At 39.1% G+C, this 9,449-nt stretch overlaps 1 protein-coding gene across 2 annotated transcripts in view; it reads left to right on the top strand.

Annotated features, from left to right (window-relative positions):
* Nucleotides 1–643: 643 nt before the first annotated feature.
* Nucleotides 644–9,449, top strand: part of MARCHF8 (membrane associated ring-CH-type finger 8) — a 143,972-nt gene continuing 135,166 nt past the window's right edge. For both annotated transcript variants that reach the window (XM_017862235.1, XM_017862231.1), the window contains exon 1: nucleotides 644–1,281. The gene's annotated coding sequence lies outside the window, so the exon portion shown is untranslated. The remainder of the gene's footprint in view (nucleotides 1,282–9,449) is intronic.

Here is a 9,449-nt window from a genome sequence, read left to right as displayed (position 1 = left end):
GAAGTTTGATCTAGGAAAATTGGATTTGGTAGACAATGATGAAAGTGACAGAGGAATAATAAAGTTTTATGTGGACAAAAGATGAATGCAGAATCAAATACTTAGACGTGTATGTACACAAAGATGATTCCTGATAAAAATTAAAATACAATTTAAAAGTAGGAAGTCGTATAAACCTCTTTCACATGCTTTCTCTGGCTGAGAGGGCTATGCTGTGGGCATCTATCTTTCAGTCCAGATTAGAGAGCGAAAGCAAACAAAAATCTGTCAGGGCAAAAACCGTTACCACTTATTCCTTCGCTTTCCCTCCCGTTTGATAGCCTCAGGTAAGAAAGTATTTTCCACTTTCTTCTCCAAGTACAACGTCCTTTTGCCAGACAAAATTTCCTTTTCCTTCCAAAACACTAGTATTAATAACATATGTAGTCAGGCCCACGACACACGAAACAATAAAGGCAGAGCTGGGGAAGTCTTCGGTTCCAAGCCTGGTGGGTCCTCGCCCGGGCACAGCGAAGGGGTGGAAGCACAGAGGTGTCGCGCAGCCACACCCGCAGCAGCCGGCCCCCAGCGCGCTGTGGCCTCCCGGGGAACGCCTCCACCCAACCCGGCCGGACACGTGACGCCCGCGTCACGTGACCTGCCAGTCGGCGTCCTCACGCGGAGGGGCGTAGGGTGTACACAGGCAACGCGCTGGCGGAGGTTCGGCCCTGCTGCGTCCGCGTCTCGGGCATGCTCGAGGAGGGCCGGGGCCGTTGCGCCGCCAGCTCAGAGCCCACCTGAGGTAACTCTTGCGGCTTCTAGGCTCGGCTCCTCCAAGCCGCTCGCAGCCGTCCCTGCTGGCCGCAAATAGGGGCGGCCGAGCCCCCCGCCCGGGCAGGGGTGTGGCTGCCGGCCGCGCGGTCCGCGACAGGTGGGCCGCCAAGGCCCCGCCCTGCGCTGCCCGTGGGCTGGGGGCCCGGCGTGGAGCCCGCGGAGAGGCAGCGCGACTTGGGGGCGTGGGTCCTTCTGCCCTGGTGCTGGCGTCTGCCCCTGGGGCCGGGCCGAGTCGAACCAGGAACCGCAGAAGCAGTCTGTGCCAAGGGCCCTAGGCCGGCCGCCCGGGGTGCCAGGTCTTTTCCCTGACGGCCTGTGAGACCTTGAGCCCGTCAGCCGTCGTCCTTGGCCTGAGTTTGCGCATCTGTAAAATGGAAGCTCGGACTAGTAATCCGTGAGGACCTTCCACGTCTGACGTGTGATCTCGAGAGACCTGCGTGCATTCGGGGTGCCAGAAGGAAAGCATAGGTATCCTTTAGTTGCTAACTTTTCGTTGATCTTTAAATCTGTTTTCATCTTAAATGATTCGTATTCCCGTTCACCTGGCTGAAGTTTTTAATAGAAAACTTATTGGGTGGGGGTTACAATGGTTTATGTTACCGTTTTCATGTTTCTTTAATGCAACAAAACCTTTTTTTTTCCTTAAAATCTATTTGGAAGCCCAGATTGTAAAAATAAATGGAACCCTTTTCTGCCTCATTATCACTATTCTCACGACCCACCCCCACGCTAACTACCCTTAAGGACCCAGGGAAGTCATAGGTTGGGGAGCTCCGTATGGAGTTGAGGAAATGTTTTGTGTATTTTTTAATTTGATAGGATCTGGAAAATGAATTCTTTGCATATGTGTTTTCTATTATCTTTCTCCTTATTTTGTTCGATTGCATGCTATATAATTACAGAGACAATTAGCATAACCCTCACATACCATACTTTGGGGCCTTTTTTGGCCCCGAAATTTCTGATAAAGACGTTTCTCGAATCGTTCCATCTTTCCTTGCATCCCAGTCCCTGGGGAAGTAAGTGTATGTTTATAATAGTGAGACTTCATGCCTCATTGCTGATTTAGTTGCTCAGATACAGAATGGGAATGGAAGACTTTTGAGACCAACCGGATAGGTTAGGACATATCAGAAAAACATGAAAACTCTAAAAAATATGAAAACTGAAGGAGTATATGAACTCAAGTCGTTGAGAGTCATGCCTTCGTGTGAAATCTTGAGACCCTGGAGCAAGAGAATTTTGGATTTTGAGAAAACTGAGTTTAAGAGAAAAAGATGTCCTGTTTCATATGGTGAGTGAACATGTAAACAGTATGAGGTGGTAGTGTGTAGACAATATTTTCAGGATTTTTTTTTTTTTTTTTAAAGAGGAACACATAGTTTCCTAATGGATTTTGGAGACTGTGGTTTTAAGAGATGTACTGAAACTTGAAGTTTAATGTTAAAAGAGGGAAACGATACCCTTTTACAGCTTGTCTGCTTGGTGCTTCTGTGAGTTGAGCAAGAATTGGAAGTGGAATGGACTATAAGTGGTACCCAAGGTGACCTAGTGGAAAGGTTTTCTCTTTTCAAAGCCAGCTTATTTCCCTGATCTTTGGCTTAAGCTTAAGCAAGTCATTTCCTTTCTTTGGTTCTCAGTTTCTGCTGCAAAAATGAGGAAATTGGATTGATTACTATTCTACCTTTTGGCTCCAGCTAGGTTTGCCAGATAAAACACAGGATGCCTAGTTGATACGAATTTCAGATAAAGTGAATACATTTTTACTATAAATACTACATGGGACATACTTGTACTAAAAAAATGGTTCGTTGTTTGTCTGAAATTAAAGTTTAACTGGGCTTGCTGTATTTATATTTGCTAAATCTGGCAGCCTTAGCTCCAACATTTTTGTTTCCTTTAAGTTAGTGCCAGCTCAAAGCAGAGCTGGGAATGAATTGATTTAAGCAGCCAGGAAACGCTAATTGTTGTCGGTAGTAGCGTCTGGTTCTTGAGGAATGTCGTTGATTCACTTGTGGTTTGTTTCTTTTTCCCTTATGTAGCAGTTCCATTTCTACCATAATCACATAATGTTTAGGTTTATACTTTTGGTGGTAAGTAGTTTAAAATATCTGAAAGCAAGTTAAAAATATTGCTGAAATTTCTAAAAGTGGCTTCATTTTTTTGAGCCTTGAAATGGTATGTGTCCCCGCCCCCCCCCCCAAAGATGCTTTACAACCCTACCTGTTCCCCAGGTTTGTGGTTGATTAAAAGACATTTTCTAAAGCCGTGGACTGTTCTGATGCCAAGTAATCAGGAAGTTCTTCTTATGCCTTCTAATTTTGTCCCCTGTGAATATGGAAAATTGTCAGTATATACAGTATAAACATTTTATATTTTATCTGACGGTTGTCAGCTTTGTCTTTGCTGTATTGAAGGATTTTCAACTTTGAAATTCTTTTTCAAGAAGTGTAATTTTAAACTTTTCATTTTTTTTTTAAATAACTAGACGAGATCCAATTTCTTAACTCACTTGGAAATGCCTGAATTTTCTAATTCATTTATTCAATCAATAGTCAATAAAAAATTTGCTTTTGGAGAGTCAGTTTGATGATGTGACCAGTGTTCTAGTTCTCCAGGTGCTTATTTCTGATAGAGGAGTTAAAACGTGTAATCTGAGGATAATATGATGAAGGCTTTGAAGAGGTACAAGTGCTATGGAAATTGAGAGGAAGGATGGGTGCTCGTCAGATTGACATATTGAAGAGAAAAACTCTGGAAGAGGTAGAAGTGGATTCAGGACCTGGAGGTAAAGGTGGGATCAGGAAGACAGAGGTGAACACAATGGTGGAAAGAAGCGGATAAGGGCAGGGAATCTGCCTTCTCAGTTCTACAAAACATACACTTTGTTGGATTTAAAATACTTTACAAATATTGTGTATTGTGGTTTGTGGTTCACTGTGATGTTCTCATCTGCTTTATATTTGCTTTGAACTGCTTTGGTGTCTTTCTATATTAAAAAGACCTTCAGTTGTCAGTGAAACTCTTTGAAAAAGTGTTCATTAAATGTGTCACGCGTATAAAAGTATGTATTGAAAAAATAGAACATCACCAATAGCATTGAAACCTCCTGTGTACTTCTTCCTTCCTCTCAAAATAACCAGCATGCTGAATTCTGTGTCTATCATTTCTTTGCTTTCGTTCTTTTTTTTTTTTTTTGAGACAGAGTTTTGCTCTGTCACTCAGGCTGGATGGAGTGCAGTGACGCCCTCTTGGCTCATTGCAACTCTGCCTCTTAAGTTGAAGCGATTCTCCTGCCTCAGCCTCCTGAGTAGCTGGGACTATGGGCACGTGCCACCATGCCCTACTAATTTTTGTATTTTTGTAGAGACAGGCTTTCACCATGTTGGCCAGACTGGTCTCAAACTCCTGACCTCAAGTGATCTGCCTGCCTCAGCCTCCCAAAGTGCTGGGATTGCAGGTGTGAGCCACTGCACCTGGACTGCTTTCTTGATAATGTTTTTTTACTTTATACAGGTATATCTCCCCAAAATACTGTTTGCTTATGCATATTTTTAAACTTTACATAAATGGCATCATGCTATGTGGATTTTTTTCCTGCAACTTTTTTTTTTTTTTTTTTGAGAGGGAGTCTCGCTTTGTCGCCCAGGCTGGAGTGCAGTGGCTGGATCTCAGCTCACTGCAAGCTCCACCTCCCGGGTTTACGCCATTCTCCTGCCTCAGCCTCCCGAGTAGCTGGGACTACAGGCGCCCGCCACCTAGGCCGGCTAGTTTTTTGTATTTTTTTAGTAGAGACGGGGTTTCACCGTGTTAGCCAGGATGGTCTCGATTTCCTGACCTCGTGATCCGCCTGTCTCGGCCTCCCAAAGTGCTGGGATTACAGGCCTGAGCCACCCCGCCCAGCCTCCTGCAACTTTTTAAATTAGTTACTAAGTTTCATCCATGTTTTTCTTCAAAGGTAAGAATTTCTCTGGAATATACATCTAGGATTGGAGTTGTTGTTTGTCAGGTGTGTACACCAGTAACTTTACTAAATACAAATTGCTTTCCAATGTAGTCGTACTGTTTTACTGTCCTATAAGCAGTGTGAGAGTTAACTGTTTTTATCCTGTCTACATGCTCCCCAGTGTTTGGTATGAGAAACCGTGTATCTGTTAAAGGTCTGGTATCCAGAGTAAGTATCCAGAGTATTTAAGGAACTCTTATACCTTAGTCATAAAAGGAAAAATAACTAAAAAAAATGGACAAAGGATTTGAATAGACAGTTCTTCAAACAAGACATACAAATAGCCAGTAAGCACATGAAAAGATGTTTTACATCGTTAGTCACCATGTAAATGGAAATCAAAACCGCAGTGAAATACCATGTCACACCAAGTAACTAAGACAGTTACTAAGTGACCATCTAAGTAACCATCTTAGTAAACTAAGATGGCTATGTATAATAAAAAAGACAGGTAATAATAAGTGTTGGTGACCTGGAGAAATTGGAATCTACATGTTGTAATGTAAAGTGGAGCAAGTGCTTTGAGAAAGTCTGGCAGTTCTTGAAATGGCTAAATATGGGATAAGGCATGACAAAGCAGTTCCACTCCTAGGTATATACCCAAGAGAAATGAAAACATATCTATGCAAAAATTTGTTTGTACATGTTCACAGTAGCAGTAGCCATAATAGCCAAAATGTTGAAACAACTCAAATGTACATCAACTGATAAATGGTTTAAATAATGTGGTTTATCCATGCAGTGGACTGTTATTCAGGAATAAAAAGGAATTAAATACTGACTCATGCTACAAATGGATGAACTTTGAAAACTTTCTAAGTGATAAAAGAAAGTCACAAAAGGCCACATATTGTGTGATTACAGGTATATGGAATGTCCAGAATACAAATATAGACTCAGATAATAGAGTACTGGTTGCCTAGAACTGGTGTTGGGGTAGGGGTTGGGGAAAAATGGGTTTGACTGCTAAAGAGGACTGAGTTTCTTTTTGGGGTGAAGAAAATATTCTAAAATTGATTATGGTGATGGTTTTACAATTCTGTGCATTTGCTAAAAACTGTTGAATTGCACACCTGCAAAAAAGCTATCGATGGAAAGAAGGAAATTTTTTTTAACAAAGATGCCATGTTGCATGCCTCTTGGAGAATCCCAGGTGGTAGGGACTGAGACTTGCCTATAGCCATGTGAGTGAGATGGGAAGCATATCCTTTTCATACATGGAGGCCTTCAGAGGATCCCACAGCTTGGCCAGCAGCTTGAGTGCAACCCCGTGATAGACTTTGACCCAGAAGTACCCAGTTAAGCTGTGCCTAGATTTCTGGCCTGTGGTAACTGTGAGATAATAAATGTCCATTGTTTTAGACTACTGAGTTTTGGAGTAACTTGTATGCAATAGTAAATCACTCATACATAAGTAGCAGCATTGCAATATGTATTTTTTAAATTTTAGTTTTCTGGAAAACTGGTGGCTAAACTACTAAATTATAGTGTAATGGATTCTTTTTCTTTTTTTTTTTTTGAAACAGAGTCTTGCTCTGTGGTCCATGCTGGAGTGCAGTGGTGTGATCTCGGCTCACTGCAAGCTCCACCTCCCGTGTTTACACCATTCTCCTGCCTCAGCCTCCCGAGTAGGTGGGACTACAGGTGCCCGCCACCGTGCCCTGCTAATTTTTTGTATTTTTAGTAGAGACGGGGTTTCACCGTGTTAGCCAGGATGGTTTCAATCTCTTGACCTCGTGATCCACCTGCCTCGGCCTACCAAAGTGCTGGGATTACAGGCGTGAGCCACCGCGCCCGGCCTATAATGGATTCTTTCGTTCCTTGTTTTGTTAACCACAATTCATAACCAATAGGCAATGATACACACATTTATTGAGATATCTTGTAAATTGTTGGGGATAAATTATACTTAAAATGGCTAAAATTCCTTTTATTATAATTTTAAAAGTGTGTTATCTCTGTAAAATACATTACAAGTCTTTATCAACCAAAACAGGCAATTTTAAGACAATATAGCAGTACATAACATTTCACATATTGTAATGGTTTTCTGGTAACTGTTTTATATTTAAAACTTATAAGTGGTATTAATATGTTGGGAGATTTACTTATGACTTCAGCAAAGGCACTCAAAAAAGAATCATCGAGGCAAAACTACAATCTCATAGAAGCCAACCCATTCTTGTAGGAACTATATGAAAGGAGGTTAAAAAGATTTTTGTTCTTTTCCTTTGTATATTTCTGTTCTTCAGTTGAAGAAATGTTGTATGACCATGTGAATAAGGAAAGCATTTCGAAATTTCATTTAAGAAATGAAGAGATGTTTTCAAAGTTTGTAAGGATTTTCTCCTTTTCTTCTTACCTTTGACAAAGTGAAAAAAAAATTTATTAGCATGTAAGGATAGCTGAAATGTTGTGTGAAAAAAAGCCTGCTGAATTTTCTCCTGTGTTTTCTTCTAGAGGTTTTATAGTTTTAGCTCCAATATTAAGGTTCATGATCAATTTTTAGGGGTTGATAGAGTGTTTGGTATGAGCTATGGGTCTAGGTTCTTTATTTTCCTTTATGAATAAACAATTTTTAAATTTAAATTTAAATTTTATTTTTTGCCTGAGGAGGCCTTGGGCTCAAGCTCGCTGGTCTAATATACATTTTAAAATATCATTTGTTGAAAAGGTAATTCTTTCCCTATTGAGTTTCTTCCCCTTTCTGTATCCTTTGCCCATTGAGTTCTCTTGGCATTTTTGTTGAAAGTAAACTGGTGATGTATGTGTGGATCTGCTTTTGGACTCTCTCCTGTTGCTTTTGCTGTCTGTTCTTATGTCGGTACCACATTGTCTTTATTTCTATAACTTTATGTAAAGTTTGAAATTGGTTAGTATAAATCCTCCAATTTTGTTCTTTATTTTCAAAATTTTTCTGGGTATTCTAGGTCCTTTGTGTTTTCAAAAGTATTTTAAAATCGGCTTGTTAGTTTAAAAAAAAAAAAAAAAACAACTTGCGGTTTCAATTGGGATTGCCTTGACTCTGTAGATCAGTTTGTGGAGAATTGCTATTTTAATGTCATTGAACCTTCCACTACATAAACATGTTATAGCGCTCCATTTATGTAGTTCTTTAATTTCTTTCAACATGTTTTTTAGTTTTGCAGTGTACAGGTCCTGTGCGTATTTTATTGAATTTATATCTTAATATCTTACATTTTTAATGCCATTGTAAATGGGATTAAAAAATCATTTCTCAAGTATTCCTTGCTAATATGTAAAAATACAGCTGATTTTTGTATATTGTCTTTGTGTCTTGTAGCCTTTCTAAATCCACTTATTAGTTCTGGTAGTCTTTTGGTTGGATTTTCTCCACATACAGTCATTGAATGAAGACAGTTTTACTTCTTCCTTTCCAATCATGTGCTTTCTGTTTCTTTTTTTACCTTATTACACTTGTGAGGACCTCAAGTCCAATATTATGATAGAAGTGGTGAGAGCAGATATCCATGTTTTGTGGTCAATTTGAGGGAGAAAGCATTTAGTCTTATATATGGTACAAAAAGCACTAACTACAACATTTTAAAAATGTTAAATTGGACTCAATAAAATTAAAAAGTCTGCACTTTAGGAGACATTGTTAAGGAAAAGAAACAGTATACTATAGACTGGGAGCAGATATATATTGATATATCTGACAAAGGACTTTTACCCAGCATTATATAAAAAACTTCAATAAATTAGAAAAAAAAAAACCCAAATGGCAAAATTGGTAAAAAAAAAAAAAAAAAAAAATTGTGGAGCAACTTATCAAAAGAAGGTATTTGAAATTCTAGTAGACATATTAAAAATTCTTGACATATTTAGTTATTAAAGAAAATTATAATTATGAGCAACTTTTTGCCTACAAGAATGGTCAAAATGAAAAAGACTAACAATACCAAGTGTTGGTGAGGACGTAGAGCAATCAGAATTTTACATAAATTGCTGATAGGAGTGTACAGGCACTTTGGAAAACTGTTTAACAGTTTCCTATTAACTTAAACTTGCACTTACTGTATGACCTAGACATTACACCCCTGGGTATAAAATAAAACCTTAAATTCACAAATGATTTGTACAACAGTACTCAGTGCTCAACACTGGAAACAGTATAGTCTATCAACAAATCTGCAATGGAATATTACTCAGGAGAAAAAAGGAATGAATTGCACAGTGTCACTCTATGAAATTAAAAACATTATATTGAGCAAAAGAAGCCAGACAAAAGACTACGTTCTGTATGATTTGATTCACATGTAATTCTAGAACCACCAAAACATTAAGAAAGCAGATTAGTGGTTACCTGAGGTTATAGGTAGGGGTGGGGATTGACTGCAGAGGAGCAGAAAAGAACTTTCTATGGTGATAGAATTACTCTGTATTTTGATTGGGTGGTGGTTATACTAAATATACATTTTTTATACGCTTTTGTCAGAACTTAACATTATACTTAAGATGGGTGCATTTTATTTTATGTAAATTATGTCTTAATATAGTTGTTTTTCAAAAGGGTCTAAACATTTATAGACAGAACATATACCTATGTGTATATATACTGAGATTTTATGTAAAATATTTAAATGTATGTATACTCATAGGAAATGCT

This window comes from Rhinopithecus bieti, unplaced genomic scaffold (genome assembly GCF_001698545.2).
Source record: "Rhinopithecus bieti isolate Rb0 unplaced genomic scaffold, ASM169854v2 scaffold_64276, whole genome shotgun sequence".
Taxonomy (NCBI): Eukaryota; Metazoa; Chordata; class Mammalia; order Primates; family Cercopithecidae; genus Rhinopithecus; species Rhinopithecus bieti.
The sequence above is the reverse complement of the archived record's forward strand: the minus strand, read 5'-3'. Positions and strand labels throughout refer to the sequence as shown.